This window comes from Bactrocera dorsalis, chromosome 6 (assembly GCF_023373825.1).
Source record: "Bactrocera dorsalis isolate Fly_Bdor chromosome 6, ASM2337382v1, whole genome shotgun sequence".
NCBI lineage: Eukaryota > Metazoa > Arthropoda > Insecta > Diptera > Tephritidae > Bactrocera > Bactrocera dorsalis.
The window spans coordinates 10,037,733-10,056,256 of NC_064308.1; the positions used below are offsets into that span (position 1 = coordinate 10,037,733).

Genomic DNA, 18,524 nt, shown 5'->3' on the forward strand with positions numbered 1-18,524 from the left:
AATCAAGGGTTGTATGGAAAACTTTCACATTTGACGTTGTATCTTCACTTGTTCAGATCGGATTACTATAGCATATAGCTTCCATACAAACTGAATACATAGTAACTTAAAGAAATGCACCTGTGAAGGGTATATTAGCTTCGGTTCAGCCGAAGTTAACGTTTTCTTGTTCCGGTAGTAACAGGGTCTCTGTTTGGTTGACTTGAATTCCCGAAGCCACTGTATCAGAACCAAGTCACTGATCACCATAAACTTTTTTCATCATTTGAAATGTTTCAGTAAACGTTTTCCCAAGTTTAAAATAAAATTTAATATTTGCTCTTTGTTCAAAATGCATTTTACGACCGGTGACCAAAAGCTGCTGTAACTTTTTGATCGATAACATCGATTGTAGTTATCCAATATCCTTAAAATTTTTACGAAATGTCAACAAGAAATCGAAGTTTTCATTTCATATACCCACCAATAGGTGGCGCCACCAGAAACTGTTATATTTAAAAAGTTCTGTTTCTTTAGCGACAGACCTTGTATGTCACCAAAAATTTTTAAGATTTTCTTTTTATTTCTAATAACGATTCATTTCTAAAAACGATTCGGTTAAGATGCAAATCAACATAGTGCAGTATTTTAATAAACTTTCACTTTGTGAAATAAATTTAGTAGTAGTAGTAGTAGTTATTTAGATTTTTGTCGATATTAACCATTTTGGTTTTATTGTGAAATATCTGAAAAAATAATTAATTTTTTTTTTCTCTCAGCATAACTGATTTAAATAAGGCAATAGGGTTTTGATTGAAACCAAATAGTCTGTTAGGTAAATAGCATTTCGATGTATATTGGTAAAAAACGAGTTTGTTATTTCGTGTTATTATTACCGTTTCTTATTTATCTGCGATATATGTTATTTTTATTTTGAATATATGTTTCGACAAGAGGAAACGTCCACGTTTTACTGTGGCTGATACATAGAAAGTACTACTAATACCATCTATATGATTTCTATTAGTTAGATTACGAGTATAACTATTAATAAAAGGGATATAGCATTTTTGGTGAAGCTACTTGTGTTGCTTTACAAAAAAAAAATAAATCAAAAAGCATTTCGTGTGTTCGAAATGCAATAACTTTTGGAGGAAAAGTACTGTTGAATTTAGGCTGTGCACCAATGAAATCAACCGATTCCAATCGACAATCAGCCTAGTGGACTGCATATTATCAAACGGTTCAATAATTCTGAAGCGTGGAAAGACAAAAAAATTGGCTGGCAAGGTTATAGCGTCAGTCTTTCTCACATGGTATATTTATTATTCATTGAAAGATTACTGAGCCACTTTTAATCCATTGCACTGCGTATTTGGTGGCAGTTCTATTCTACCATTCCCAATATTAGCATTGTACATAGGCTGCTATATATATTTCTGGACTAGGCAACACTAAGTGTTGCCAGGTGCAATCTGACATTTCCATTGGAAAGTTTGATATTTTTTAGCATAACATCACTCAGAACGTTTCTTCATTTAATCGTGAATTGTTTTATTTACAGGGAATTAAAAAATTCATCTCGGCAAAAAAATGAAATTAACTCGTGAACATTTTCGTGAGATCATTTTTCACAACTTTCGACGTGGATTATCACGACAAGAGTGCATCGATGAACTAAAATCTTTGTATGACTATGAAGCACCATCCTATAGCACTGTGGAAAACTGGTACAAAGAATTCAATCGTGGCCGACGCTCGCTAAAAGACGAATTCCGTGAATGTTGTCCAAAAACAGCCGTTGTGCCAGAAAACATCGATGCCGTACGTGAACTGATAATGCAAGATCGTCATGTAACATACCTTCAGATATAGATAGAGGCATGCCTATGCATTTCTCCCACCAGCATACATTCGATATTGCATGAAAACCTGGCCGTAAAAAAGGTTTGTTCTCGTTGGATCCGACACAATTTGACAATCGCTCAAAAAAAGGCTCGTGTGGATTGGTGTAAAGAAATGCTGAAAAATACGATCGCGGTGCTTCAAAAGACGTTTATAAGATCGTCATGGATCTATGCATATGAGCCCGAAACAAAACAGCAATCGACCGTGTGGGTCTTCCAAGACGAGCCAAATCCAACGAAAAAAAACCATTTTCGTTGATAAATATTCCTATTTTCATTATTAGGCCAGAAATATATATAGCAGCCCTCGTATAATTTTTTAGGAAGAATCAGTTTACAATTTTTCGCATATACTTCATGGTTCCCGTTTAAATATTGCACTGCTCTGTGCAATACTCCGAAGACATTTCTGTATATCTGAAATTATAATAGACCTTTTTATCAACACTTCAGTTATTCGCTAAAGTATGCTAGATATCATGCTTGGTTTGTTATGAATGCATTTGCGTCTTTCGTCTATAATCTAGAAAAGCATCTGCAATGCCTTGACGACGAAAATGTCAGTGTCAATTTTTGTTATGATATTAAATATATCTGACCGGTTCGTTCTAAAAAAAATGCCTGATTCAGGAGCAGAATCGGTATAACCCATATACTAAGCGTGTTAGGATATGAAACTTTTTACTTATTTCTTTCTATTTTTGAAGTACTAAAATTTTCAAACGATTCTAACATGAAGTTTGAACAAATGCTTATGATTTGAAATATAATTTTTGTATTTGTGAATTATATTGAATCTAAACACAACGAGATAAAAAGTCTCCTATGTCCTTACTCTCGTTCTAAGCTATCTCCCCAGCATTTTACAGGTAATTCGGTTCAGCCGTTCTTGAGTTATAATTTGTGTAAATAACACGACTTTCTTTAATATACTCGTACATACATATGTATATCCAAGCTGAATGATCTGAACGACCAAAATCTTGCCCTTGTTAGGAAAACCTTTTTATTAGATGAATTATCTTCATAATTTAATAATAATAATAATTTAGCTGAGATTATTGTTTAAGACAAGAGTAGAACCTCTGAAAAAATTGTTTAAATCAGACGACTACAGTGTTCGCTCAAAATCCAATCGCTGTATGACACACCTTTTTATTTGTCAAGATATCTTCATAAAAACTGGAATGAATTATTGACCTAGCCAACGGTATAATATCTGAGGAAGTTGTTTAGATCGGACCGCTATAGCATATAGCTGCCATACAAATTTAACGGTTTTTTCTTGCTTTTACATATTTATTTTTGGGAAAACTTTAGTATACCGTCCCAGGATTTCGGGAATAAAATGGATATGGTTGGATAGAGGAGATTCTCCAGATCAAGAATATAGATAGTTATAGCCGCAGGAAGCTTATAGTTTTTGAGATATGCGCGCTTAAAGTTGAAAATTACGACTATTACGTATTTTCTCGATATAAAATTAGTTTTGCACTTTTATTTTCCACTTTTATTTATTTAACATTACAAAGACAAGTACAAACAGTTTTAATTCAATACTTAACTTATTGTTAAAATTTATTTACCTAACAATAACGAAAGAGCTACAAACGGTCCCTGGTCGGACAAACACCGGGGTGTATCAGATTTTTTTTGCGTTCAATTCCTTTTTGCGTGGGCGGCCTTCGGGCGCGCTTTAAAAAAAATAACCCTGGTCGGTCCAACACCGGGGTGTACGAGTATTAGATTTTTTCGCGATGAACTCTTTTTTGCATGGGCGGCCCTTGGCCGCTCTCCAAAAGAAATAACCCTGGTCGGTCAAACACCGGGGTGTATCAAATTTTTTTCGCGTTGAACGTTTTTTTGCTTATATTAGTTTGGTAACACTGATTATTTGACAGTTTGTAACTCATTTGTTATTCTTAAACAATCAGAATTCAATAATAAGTTAAATGTATAATAAAAGCTATTTTTGCACTACATTATATAAAATAAATGTGTACAAACGAATTAGTGATGTGTTAGTGGATATAAAAATGTAAAATATAGGTGCGAAATTAAGTTCGTACTTCAAATAGTGGTAATTTTCAACTTTAAACGCGAATATCTCGAAAACTATAAGCTGCCTGCGGGTATAACTATTATATTCTTGATCTGGAGAATCTCCCCTATGCGACCATACCCATGTTATTCCCGAAATCCTGGGACGGTATACCAAAGCCTACCCTTATTTTTTTACTAGAGGACCCGTCCACGCTTTATTGTGGCTGACACATAGATAATACTACTAACACCATCTATATGATTTTTATCAATTAAATTGTTACTATTAGTTATTGAGATATAGCATTTTTGTTAAGCAACTTGTGTTAGTTTACAAAAAATTGGATCATAAACCATTTCGTATGTTAATAAACCATTGCTCTTTGGAGGAAAATACTGTTGAATTTGGGCTCTCAACCAGGGAAATCCTCCGTTTAAAAATATTTGCTAAGTTGGAAAGAGGCGAAATGAGCACCGAGGACAATGACGCCCTAAAGAGGCGAAAGCCTTGTCAAAAGTGGGTGAGTGGCGTATGTAAGTTCAAAATCCAAGAAAAGCAACGAATAACTGATTCTGAGAAGTGTTTGAGTGCTCTTTGTCAGTGTGTGACAATAGAAAAATGCATCATTTCCCACTGTAGTCCAATTGACAGTCATTCTAGTAGACTGCACATGATGAACCGGTTCTCAAGCGTGGAAAGACGAAAAATTCGGCTAGCAAGGTTGTGACATCGGTTTGGGATGTACATGGTATAATATTCAACGACATATTACTGAGCCAGTTATAATTCACTGCACTGCGTATTTGGTTGCAGTTCTTTTCTACTATTCCAAATATTTAGCAATTGCACTATTTTCGAGAAAGGACAGAACTTTCTGAATCTAGTGCCTCCTGGTGGCACCATCTATATGTCGACTGGTGCGTTAGAATCTGCTATTTTTTCGATTGATGAAACAAGTTTATGGCGGTGATTGCCTATTCCATTTGGGCTTACGAAAGGTGTGTGCACGGTTTGTTCCGCACAAATTGACTGACGACCAAAAATTGCTCAGAATCTATTGGTTGTACAGTTTATTTCAGACTGACGACTAAATTCTAATGTACACATATATATAAGAGAAACTTGTTGCTCGCAGGCAACGGGATTTTACAGTTACGAATATTGCGTTGTATATAAGTATTTGCGTATTTCTAACACTCCTTCTCAACGCAATATGTCATTAGACAATTAAAAGTTAACATTTTTCATTTTAATATATACCCATCATGTTAATACATTTCTTATGCTTAATTTTACAAAGGTTCTTGGTCAAGACATCAGATATCATATTTTCAGTTGATACATACTTTATTTCAATTACATTGTCTTTGGCCATTTGACTGACATGATGATACTTAATATCTAGATGCTTATTGCGCGCATGGTACTTCGAATCTTTTGCTAAATATTGCGCAATTTGGTTGTCGTTAAATATTTTTGTTGCATGACCATCACTCAAACCCATCTCATTCATGAGTTTGCAGATATACGCTGCTTCTTTAGCAGCCGTTGACAAAGCTATGTACTCCGCTTCAGTGCTGCTTAAGGCCACGACGCCCTGTTTCTTCGATTCCCATGAGATCACTGCTCCTGCTTCAAGAAATGACCAGCCGCTATACGATTTTCGATCTATGCAATCTCCACCCCAATCAGCATCAACATAACATTCGATGGGTTTTCCAGTTCGTTGGTAGTGCAGACTCAGCTCAGCAGTGCCCTTAAAGTATCGCAAAACTTGCTTGGCACCCACTTCAAGTTCCTTATGAGGATTTGCATTACGTTGTGAAAGCTTCGTAACAGAGTGTAAAATATCTGGCCGGGTTGTTATGGCTAGATACATCAGCGAACCTATCAGGGATTGATAGCTTAACTGGTTCGCTCGCGGACACTCATCATTGTCACATTTAACCTGGAATCCTGCGCTCAACGGAATGACATTCGGCTTGCAGTCACTCAGACCATACTCGTGTAGTAGATTCCCAATATATTGTTTATGACCAACAGAAACGTTGCCAGTTACTCCTTCTCTTTCTATTTCCATACCAAGGAAATGCTTCAGCTGACCGCCAGCGACTACATCGAATTAGTTTGCTATTGACGCCTTCACTTTGTTGAGTACTTTCATAGATGTGCTGGCAACAATCAAGTCGTCAACATAGACAATAACGATGCTGAAGTCCGTGCTACTACGGAGTGTGTACAGACACGGTTCACTAGCACATGAAACGAGTCCAATGTTCATGAGCACTTCATTCAGTTTTGTGTTCCATTCACGACCACTTTGCTTTAGGCCGTATAAAGATTTCTGAAGCTTGAGCACACTCCCAGGATTTTCTTTGTCTTCAAATCCCTCGGGTTGTCTCATGTACACCACATCTCGCAGCTCACTGTTGAGGTAAGCAGATGACACATCTATTTGGTGCATATACATACCTTTCTCAACCGCTATGGCAATTGCTAGACGTATTGTTGAATACCGTGCCACAGGAGAGAACGTTTCAGTATAGTTGACACCGAATCTCTGGCCGCAGCCTTTGGCTACTAGACGAGACTTAAAACGAGCGATGTTGCCATGCTTGTCACGCTTTGCTGCAAAAACCCATTTACAACCGATCGCCTTTTCGCCCTCAGGAAGATCCACCAATGACCACGTTTTATTGGCCTTTAGGCTGTCCATTTCCTTCTGCATCGATGCCTTCTACTGACTGGCATGATCAGAACTTAAGGCCGAAGTTACTGTTTCTGGTACTGCCACATCATCTGTTGTCATAACATTCAAAATGTTATACTGCTTGCTTGGACGCCCTGGATTTCCTGTACGGATCATCTTTGGTCGCCCAGGACCCCTCTTGATGTTTGACTTATCTTCATTGTCTTCTTCAGACAAAACTCCATCAGACGCATCGCAGTCGGCATCAGTGTTTTCCACAATTTCGTCTTCTGCAACACATGCCGACTCTGACTCCAGGTTAACCAGTGGGTCCTCACACATAGTCGCCGATTCATTACGATTTACACTGTCATCTGCAAAGAATTTTTCAAAATTACGTCACGTGCTACTGTTACCTTTCCTGTAACTTCCTGCTATGCTTCTTGTTTAAAACTATAGCTTTGATCCCGAATTCTCTCAGATGGTTCACTGTTGGCTTTTTGCCAGACCACGACTGTATCTGTATGCACCAGATCCAATACGTCTTTCGAGCGATTTCCAGTTTTCTTTGGAAATGGTTTTACGCATATTTTACACTTTGCACAGGTTTCACATATATGATTATTTAAATCACTCTAAACTTTTGATGTTTTTAAACCGTGCACCAGTTTTTTATTAATCATTTTGTTCAGACTACCAAAGTTCAAATGTCCAATCCTATAGTGCCATTTCATTACATCAGTCAGATCAGACTGTGCACCGAAACACTTATTGTCGTTTGTCTCTAACAAAAACAAATCTTGCCGCTCTTTAGCCATTAAAATTACTTCACCGTCTTGATTTTGAATGCTCACACTTTCATGTTCAAACTTAACACTGAACCCCTTCTGTATTATTTTTGCTACAGATATGAAATTGCATTGAAGGTTCTGCACATATAAAACGTTTACCAAATCAACTTTACTTTCACGCCAATTCAACCGCACTGTACCGCGACAACTTGCTACAATATAAATGTTTCCAGCTAACACTATTTTCTCAGTATGCGGTTCGAATTTTATGAAGCATGATTTATCACAACACAAATGTGCCGTTGCACCACTGCCCAAGCACCAAACGATTTTTGCAAAGCTACCGTTAGAAAACACAAACACTGAGTACGACTTTTTTCGGTCTTTGTCGTCATTCTCATTTTCGTTGTTTTTGAAGTGCTGAACACAATACGACGACAGACGACAAACGACATATGTCAAATATTAAAATACACACGTTCTTATGGACACTGTTATTTTGACGACGACACGACTACGCCGACGGTTGTCGTTCTCGCTAACTTCAATATTCTCTTATAATTGCCAACGACAGTAGGACGACAGTAGAGTTGACAGTAGAATGGAAGATGGAGAGATGAGGAAGAGTGGTGATGCCACTAATATGTAAAATGTAAAATTATTCACAGCTCTTACAAACTTGACGTTATTTTGCAAATAAAAGCATAAAATAGCTCTATTATAGCTCTATTATAGCTCTATTTTACCATTTGTAATAACAAAAAAAATTTACCTATTTACTTATTTTTTGCATAAAAAATTTCACTTTGAGCAAAATATTAAAATTTAATTGAAGTGTAAGGTATTAGTATGGCCACAACGAAATTGTGTACATGCAAAATGGAGAGCTGTGTTGTCTTGTTCATGTAGTAGGATGCACAACGCCATTTTCATTGGATTCAGTTCACTGTCGTTCTGTCGTGTCGTGTCGTAAGCATTGTAAACAGCATATGACGCTATCGTTTTTTCGCTAACTTTTGTTTGTCAATTCTTTGAAATGTGTCCACGGCGACCACACGACCAGCAACTTACGTTTTTTCGTTTTAGTTGTCCATCTTTTACATACTGTTTATTTTCGCTTCGCGAAGAGAACATTTTTTGCTCTTCTTGTTGTTGTCTTTGCTCCTTACGCCTTTCACTCTCTTCGAGCAATTTAATTTTTAACGCACTTAATGCCGGCAAGGAATCACGCGATTCCATTGCTACCACGAAATTATCAAATGCGTGGCTCAAGCTTGACAAAAACAGCATACACAAACACTCTTCGGGCAATGAAAAACCAATTTCACACAAATTTTCAATCAGATCTGTGAATTTCTCGAAATGCTTAGACATATTTTCAGATTCTGACGATTTTATATGCAATAATTGTCTTAACAATGTAACACGGCGTGCAGGTCCCTCACTCATATGTATTTCTTTTAACCTTTCCCACGCACTAGGTGACGTTTGCCAATTTTTTACATTATTTATTTGTGAAGGCTTAATGCACAGCATAATGCAGGCTAATGCTTTTTCATCTTTTGCATCAAACACAGTATCTTCTTCGTGTTTTACGATACGACCGCAAACTACGCCCCATAACTCTGCACGTATAAGCACACTTTTCATCTGTACGACCCACGCGCTATAATTGGTGTCGTCCAGCTTTTCAATAGAGTGCATAACGGAATTCATTTTGCCTTCTAACACGAAATTTCACTTAATCACTTTAAGTTATTAGTTTTTTTTCGTTTAATTTTGCTCGAGCGTAACAAAACTGAAAATTTATTTTTGCAAATCAAGATTAACGCTTAACACCGCACACGAAATCTTATACGCAAACTTTTTCACTTGCACTAAGTATATTCAAATGTTTTTGCCACACGATTTTTTCAAGGCTAGTCTGGGCCCATAACCTATTGGTTGTACAGTTTATTTCAGACTGACGACTAAATTCTAATGTACACATATATATAAGAGAAACTTGTTGCTCGCAGGCAACGGGATTTTACAGTTACGAATATTGCGTTGTATATAAGTACATATGTATGTAAATGTCTTGCGTATTTCTAACAGAATCCAACATTCAAAGGACATCATTAAAGAGGTCAAAACGGACAAAAACGTCCTTTACCATATTGTGGCTGGTGACGAAACGTGGTGTTTCCAATATGATCCCGAAACGAAACGCCAGAGTACTGAATGGAAGGCACCGGAAGTCAAAGCTGATTTGTGTTTATGATTCCAAGGATATTGTCCACAAAAAATTTGTTTCACCCGGCCAAAACGTTAATTCGGTATTCTACCTTGGAGTTTTTAAGCGTTTGGTGCGCCGTATTCGACGTGTTCGACCTGAGTATCGCGAAGATGAAAATTGGCGTTTGTTGCACGATAATGAGCCGTCTCATCAATCGACGCTTGTGACCGATTATTTAACCAAAAATCACATTTTAATCATTTCACTCCCCGTATTCACCTGATATGGTACCGTGCGACTTCTTCCTTTTCGGAAAAGTGCATTTGCCCATGAAAGAAAAGCGTTATGCAGACGTTGAGGCCATTCAAAAGGCTTGTATCGGCATACTGGCAACGAGCTAAAACACTCATTCGACATGCTTTTGGATCATGCATAAAGCTGTATTGAAGCAGATGGAGACTATTTTGAATGAAATAAATTGATTTTGCCGAAAAACCCATTTGTTCTGTTTTTTTGTCTTTAAGTTCTGTTTACTTTGGAACGGTCCTTGTATAATAAGCGCATCCGATCACTTTTATACTGCTAAATTCAAAGTGCTATAGGAAAAACCGCGGCCTCCGACGCGCTATTTATAGGCACGCTCCCGCCGCCCGGTACCGCCGCAAACGCTACAAATCTATAGTGTCTTTGAAAGTGTTCATTTAAATCATATTCTGTAAAGAGCCGAAAAATCTATATTAAATCAGCAGTGTATTAAAGGTATTTTACTGTATAGGCATTAATGCTGTATTGGTTAAAATCGTTTCGAAAATTAGCCATTATTTGTCGTAAAAAGTAAATGACAAAAAAATTTTATTGTTAGATATCCATAAAAGATAGAGATACACCATCGTGGAGTTTTTTGTAGGCCCTTTCAAAGTGTACAATATTTAGCACATTCTGTCAAGAAAGTATCGGGAGTTTATAAATAAAACGAAAATTTTTAAATCATCATCCAAATTTATTTTATCGCCTTCAAAATAACATCAATCTGAAGCGATGCACATGTGCCAACGCTTTTCCCAATCGTCAAAACATTTTGTCATAGGCATTTTCCGGGTTGGCGTTCAACTCTCGCGTCGAATTTGTTGTGATGTCTTCAATTGAGTCGAAGCGGATTACCCGAAGTGGATATTTTAGTGTGAAGAAAGGTAAAAGTCACATGGAGCTAAAACAGAGAGAGTCGGTACATGTTCAATGATATTGGTTGAGTATTTGGCCAAAATTTAACACAAATACTTTAAAAAATTTTGCAAAATTCGACAAACACTACTGAGGTCGACTGACATAAATAGCTGCTGTAAACACACTGGCTGACAATTCGCGCTAATATTTGGCTTCATAATTAAGGACAGTTATACCAACCCAGGAAAAAATATTTACCTGCCTTCCATATAAGCGGGAGATGAGGGGGGGGAAATAAAGAATTCCCGATACTTTCTTGACAGAATGTACATTATTTTAATAAATCTCGTAGAGTTCAGCCTGCGTTTTCAATAAGGGGGGAAAAATGTAATTATTTACGACACCACATTGGCAACCTCAAATAACAGTAATTATCCACTATTTAATGGATGTTATTATACATAAAGGGTGATTTTTTAAGAGCTTGATAACTTTTTTTTAAAAAAAAACGCATAAAATTTGCAAAATCTCATCGGTTCTTTATTTGAAACGTTAGATTGGTTCATGACATTTACTTTTTGAAGATAATTTCATTTAAATGTTGACCGCGGCTGCGTCTTAGGTGGTCCATTCGGAAAGTCCAATTTTGGGCAACCTTTTCGAGCATTTCGGCCGGAATAGCCCGAATTTCTTCGGAAATGTTGTCTTCCAAAGCTGGAATAGTTGCTGGCTTATTTCTGTAGACTTTAGACTTGACGTAGCCCCACAAAAAATAGTCTAAAGACGTTAAATCGCATGATCTTGGTGGCCAACTTACGGGTCCATTTCTTGAGATGAATTGTTGTCCGAAGTTTTCCCTCAAAATGGCCATAGAATCGCGAGCTGTGTGGCATGTAGCGCCATCTTGTTGAAACCACATGTCAACCAAGTTCAGTTCTTCCATTTTTGGCAACAAAAAGTTTGTTAGCATCGAACGATAGCGATCGCCATTCACCGTAACGTTGCGTCCAACAGCATCTTTGAAAAAATACGGTCCAATGATTCCACCAGCGTACAAACCACACCAAACAGTGCATTTTTCGGGATGCATGGGCAGTTCTTGAACGGCTTCTGGTTGCTCTTCACCCCAAATGCGGCAATTTTGCTTATTTACGTAGCCATTCAACCAGAAATGAGCCTCATCGCTGAACAAAACACGCGCGCGAAACACATTTCGAACCGAACACTGATTTTGGTAATAAAATTCAATGATTTGCAAGCGTTGCTCGTTAGTAAGTCTATTCATGATGAAATGTCAAAGCATACTGAGCATCTTTCTCTTTGACACCATGTCTGAAATCCCACGTGATCTGTCAAATACTAATGCATGAAAATCCTAACCTCAAAAAAATCACCCGTTATAAATCTTCCTCTACAATCACTCTGTCTATTAAAAAAAACCGCATAAAAAACCGTTGCGTAGTTTTAAAGATTTAAGCATAGATAGGGACATAAGGACAGAAAAAACGAATACTAAGTATATAGTGATATGTGTTTTTTATTATTTTTATTGTTGTCATAATTTTTTTTTAAGAAGTGAAATATTTAAATGATTTCTACAAACAACAATTTTTAATTTGCTTGTGATTTGAAATATAATTTTTGTATTTATGAATTGTATTGAATTTTACCATAAAGAGATAAAAAGTATCCAACGTACTTACCCTGGTTCTACGCTATCTCCCCACCAATTTTCAGGTAAGCCGGTTCAGACGTTCTTGAGTTATGAATGGAATGAACTAACACGACTTTCTTATATACGATATATGTATATATACGATGTATATATACGACATGAATATATAATATATATGTGGTTTTTTTTAATTGTTTTTGTTATTGTGATTTTGTGTGTGTGTGTTTTTTTTTTTTGAAGAAATTAAATATTCTAATGATTCCTACAAACATGAATTTTTAACAAATGCTTATGATTTGAAATATAATTTTTGTATTTATGAATTATATTGAAATTTAACATAAAGAGATAAAAAGTATCATATATCCTTACCCTCGTTCTAAGCTATCTCCCCAGCATTTGGCAGCTAATTCGGTTCAGCCGTTCTGGCATGGTATAGAGGAGTAGGGAAAGTCCCATTCACCATAGAAAAAGAGCCATTCACAGTACTTAAGCTACCCCTCAAGTGTACTTTTACAATAACAACATCATGGCCACCTCTGGTGAATAAGGGTGGCGAGAGGTTAAAACGGGTTGCAGAAAGCGAAAATGCTATAATATTAAATTATAAATTTATAGTACTATATTTGTACATTTATAAATACTATTTTCAATTTTTGTTATAGAGTAAAGATTTTAGCTGTTATAACAAAAATTAATTATACCTTCATGATATAGATAAATATGCTATATATTTTTAAGCGTTTTAGTTAACTTATTCATGGACAAAATGGAAATTATATTTGATAATGAGTAGACCATAATAGATAACTATTGTGAAAAATTTGATATTACGTACCATAACAATTCGTCTGAACAGTAAAACACATTTTTTATTGTAAAATAAATCAAGAGATAATTATAATAGCCAGGTTTTCTATATTTTAATTATAAATTTTTGTAATCACAAACTACGTACACGTTTTAAATGTCAGAATTTAGCTATACGCCTGCGATCAGGAATTCTACTCGTTCCCAAATGGAGTGTTTGACCATCCTAACAGATTTACTATATTATTTTTTAGTTCTAAGCTAAGTTTTTAAATAAAAATTATTCTTAAAAAATTATTTATTGAATTTGCAATATTTATTTAGTAGTAAAAAGGAGTTTAAATTAGCTTACGCAACACTATTTTGACATGCTCAATAGCAATACTGGCATATTATTTGAAAATATTCAAACGGACGGACGGACGGTCAATCTAAAAGTAAGTTATTTAAGTTTTTAATTAAATTATTACTTTATTATTATTTTCACAGAGCAATTCTATCCCGTTCCTGTGCAGGTCGATCGACAGGTTAGTATGCTAGAAGTTTAATTATAGCTAATTACTAATAGAAGGTATATGGGTATATGGTATATGGGTGCAAATAGGCCTCCGGGGGAACCGAACACCCAAAAAAAATCGGTAACGCGCCTAGCTGCATACCTCATGGTGGTGTGGAAAATGCAACATAGGCACTAAAATATGTAAAAAAAAGAAACAATAAATAAAATCTACTGAAATAAAACATTTAGTTACAATTTACTTTTTATTTGGGTTTATAATTATAAAATAGGTAGAAAAAGGGTCCAATTATAAGTTTGTTTTAAGCCAAGTTTGGATACTTTTACTTTGTCAAACAATGTTCACTTGCAATTATCCCTATTATAATGTATACAATACTTGTTTTGTAAGTTCTCTAAGTTGCTTGTTTGTAGAATTCCATTTGCAGTTCTCGTAAATTTAGTTCTAATATCTCCACTACTTCGAAATTCATTTCTTGCCGCGCTTGTTTTATATAGCCCTTAATAATATTTATTTGCTAGTGGATCTTCACTTTGTGTATTTACTGGTTGCGCCGACCAATTATCTAAAGATCGCAAGTCAGACTGCAAAGAAAAATACAATAACAGTTACATCGTACCAAATAATATTTAAAAAAATTACCCCGTAAGCATAATCGTTCTCATTATTTCCTCTGATTTGACCGCCGCTAGCGTTATTTGCTAATGCTTGTCGTTCATATGCTTCCATTGCTTGACGGCGTTCAGTTTCAATACGTTGTTTTGCCTTCATTCGTTTACGATCTTGAATTTTTCGTATATCTTCTTCTTCAGGTAGGGGTCGTATTGACAGAATTTTGTCTTTGATTAGTTGGCTGCATGATAAACGTATGGCTTTTTTTAGGGCCCCTTCTCGACTACCTTCTTGACAAGGTAGAGCTAATATACGTTTACTCCGCAAATCGATAGCTTCAGCCACATGACCAATTTTTCCCCTGAACGCACTTGCGTCGGCAATGGTGAAATTAGACTCTCCATCGTAAAGACTACCAACAATTTTTAAATACATTTCTATATCGGGTAATACATCTTTGCGCAGTTTTTGTATTAGCATAAATTTGTGAAATAAGCGGACGGTATGTTCGACTCTCATGCATTTCTTGCCGAGTTTCTAGTAGCCACAAACAATGGTCACAGGAACCGATACCATGGTGCTGTGGATTTGATTTATTTGCATTTCCTTGATAGCTTCGCTTTGTGATGTAGCCAAACTGGCAAGTTGCACTAATTTTTAAATAAATTATTTTTTATGACATAAGAACAGGAGACAATTAAGTTACTTACATGCAGTTTCTATTGGAAGGATCTTTGAACAATCATTGCACATAATACTTCCACACAAACGGCAGTGATGCTGATGGCGAGCAATGTGAAAGTTTTTGGCGCAACTAGGGCATAATTTCACTGAGCTACCATCCAACCATGTAAAAATCTACGAATTCATAATTAAATAAAAGTAAATAAACATTATATGCGGTTTAAATTAAGTACTCACATTGCGTTCATGTTGTTTTCGCAGTACGGGATCCATTGGTAAATTGGTTAATAATTTATGTAGCCGAATAATCAATTTATTCGTTTCACTTGCATATCGCTCCAGTCGTGGGTTTCTTATCGATGGAAAATACTCCAAATGGTTATACTCGACGCCAACTTCTTGGCGATCCATAAAATTAAAGATAAACTCGAACAAATTGTTTTGCAAAAACCTTTGTTACCACGGTAGAGGAGGAGTAAAGAAAGTATCAGCTGATGTTATGTAAACAAAGGCACAGCTGAGAGGTGCCACTGTAGAAACGCCAAGTGTAGTCCGGGGTTGAGTTTCTATTTGAATCCAAGATGGCCGACTTTTAACCAAGATGGCCGACTTTTTACCGGAAAATGGTTGCATTGTGTTATTTTCTTAAAATTTATGGAAAAGTTGTCCCAAAAATATTGGTTATATATAAAACTTTAATATATTTTCAAAAGAAAATCGTTTTATTTTAATATATATTCTCAAAGATGAGAACAATATGAGCAAATACATGAAAAATTAAGTTTTTTATTTATGCCTCTTTTTAACTGTGGTAAGCTAATGAATGTTCACCACAGAAAAATGTTACGAACAAATAAGCAACCATGCCAAATAGTGGGGTCCAGATTATGCTCATTCACAGCCATATTTACATTTTTGCCATCGTAACCTCCATGGTATAGAGGTAACCTCTATACCATGATAGTAACAAAGGTTTTTGCAAAACAATTTGTTCGAGTTTATCTTTAATTTTGTGGATCGCCAAGAAGTTGGCGCCGAGTATAACCATTTGGAGTATTTTCCATCGATAAGAAACCTACGACTGGAGCGATATGCAAGTGAAACGAATAAATTGATTATTCGGCTACATAAATTATTAACCAATTTACCAATGGATCCCGTACTGCGAAAACAACATGAACGCAATGTGAGTACTTAATTTAAACCGCATATAATGTTTATTTACTTTTATTTAATTATGAATTCGTAGATTTTTACATGGTTGGATGGTAGCTCAGTGAAATTATGCCCTAGTTGCGCCAAAAACTTTCACATTGCTCGCCATCAGCATCACTGCCGTTTGTGTGGAAGTATTATGTGCAATGATTGTTCAAAGTTCCTTCCAATAGAAACTGCATGTAAGTAACTTAATTGTCTCCTGTTCTTATGTCATAAAAAATAATTTATTTAAAAATTAGCCAACTTGCCAGTTTGGCTACATCACAAAGCGAAGCTATCAAGGAAATGCAAATAAATCAAATCCACAGCACCATGGTATCGGTTCCTGTGACCATTGTTTGTGGCTACTAGAAACTCGGCAAGAAATGCATGAGAGTCGAACATACCGTCCGCTTATTTCACAAATTTATGCTAATACAAAAACTGCGCAAAGATGTATTACCCGATATAGAAATGTATTTAAAAATTGTTGGTAGTCTTTACGATGGAGAGTCTAATTTCACCATTGCCGACGCAAGTGCGTTCAGGGGAAAAATTGGTCATGTGGCTGAAGCTATCGATTTGCGGAGTAAACGTATATTAGCTCTACCTTGTCAAGAAGGTAGTCGAGAAGGGGCCCTAAAAAAAGCCATACGTTTATCATGCAGCCAACTAATCAAAGACAAAATTCTGTCAATACGACCCCTACCTGAAGAAGAAGATATACGAAAAATTCAAGATCGTAAACGAATGAAGGCAAAACAACGTATTGAAACTGAACGCCGTCAAGCAATGGAAGCATATGAACGACAAGCATTAGCAAATAACGCTAGCGGCGGTCAAATCAGAGGAAATAATGAGAACGATTATGCTTACGGGGTAATTTTTTTAAATATTATTTGGTACGATGTAACTGTTATTGTATTTTTCTTTGCAGTCTGACTTGCGATCTTTAGATAATTGGTCGGCGCAACCAGTAAATACACAAAGTGAAGATCCACTAGCAAATAAATATTATTAAGGGCTATATAAAACAAGCGCGGCAAGAAATGAATTTCGAAGTAGTGGAGATATTAGAACTAAATTTACGAGAACTGCAAATGGAATTCTACAAACAAGCAACTTAGAGAACTTACAAAACAAGTATTGTATACATTATAATAGGGATAATTGCAAGTGAACATTGTTTGACAAAGTAAAAGTATCCAAACTTGGCTTAAAACAAACTTATAATTGGACCCTTTTTCTACCTATTTTATAATTATAAACCCAAATAAAAAGTAAATTGTAACTAAATGTTTTATTTCAGTAGATTTTATTTATTGTTTCTTTTTTTTACATATTTTAGTGCCTATGTTGCATTTTCCACACCACCATGAGGTATGCAGCTACGCGCGTTACCGATTTTTTTTGGGTGTTCGGTTCCCCCGGAGGCCTATTTGCACCCATATACCATATACCCATATACCTTCTATTAGTAATTAGCTATAATTAAACTTCTAGCATACTAACCTGTCGATCGACCTGCACAGGAACGGGATAGAATTGCTCTGTGAAAATAATAATAAAGTAATAATTTAATTAAAAACTTAAATAACTTACTTTTAGATTGACCGTCCGTCCGTCCGTTTGAATATTTTCAAATAATATGCCAGTATTGCTATTGAGCATGTCAAAATAGTGTTGCGTAAGCTAATTTAAACTCCTTTTTACTACTAAATAAATATTGCAAATTCAATAAATAATTTTTTAAGAATAATTTTTATTTAAAAACTTAGCTTAGAACTAAAAAATAATATAGTAAATCTGTTAGGATGGTCAAACACTCCATTTGGGAACGAGTAGAATTCCTGATCGCAGGCGTATAGCTAAATTCTGACTTTTAAAACGTGTACGTAGTTTGTGATTACAAAAATTTATAATTAAAATATAGAAAACATGGCTATTATAATTATCTCTTGATTTATCTTACAATAAAAAATGTGTTTTACTGTTCAGACGAATTGTTATGGTACGTAATATCAAATTTTTCACAATAGTTATCTCTTATGGTCCACTCATTATCAAATATAATTTCCATTTTGTCCATGAATAAGTTAACTAAAACGCTTAAAAATATATAGCATATTTATCTATATCATGAAGGTATAATTAATTTTTGTTATAACAGCTAAAATCTTTACTCTATAACAAAAATTGAAAAAAGTATTTATAAATGTACAAATATAGTACTATA

At 35.5% G+C, this 18,524-nt stretch overlaps 2 pseudogenes; one reads left to right on the forward strand and one right to left on the reverse strand.

Moving 5' to 3' along the window:
- Positions 1 to 14,020: 14,020 nt before the first annotated feature.
- LOC125779657 (rabenosyn-5-like) lies at positions 14,021 to 15,547 on the reverse strand (annotated as a pseudogene).
- Positions 15,548 to 16,241: 694 nt separating this feature from the next.
- Positions 16,242 to 17,584, forward strand: LOC125779658 (rabenosyn-5-like; annotated as a pseudogene).
- The last annotated feature ends 940 nt before the right edge of the window (positions 17,585 to 18,524 follow it).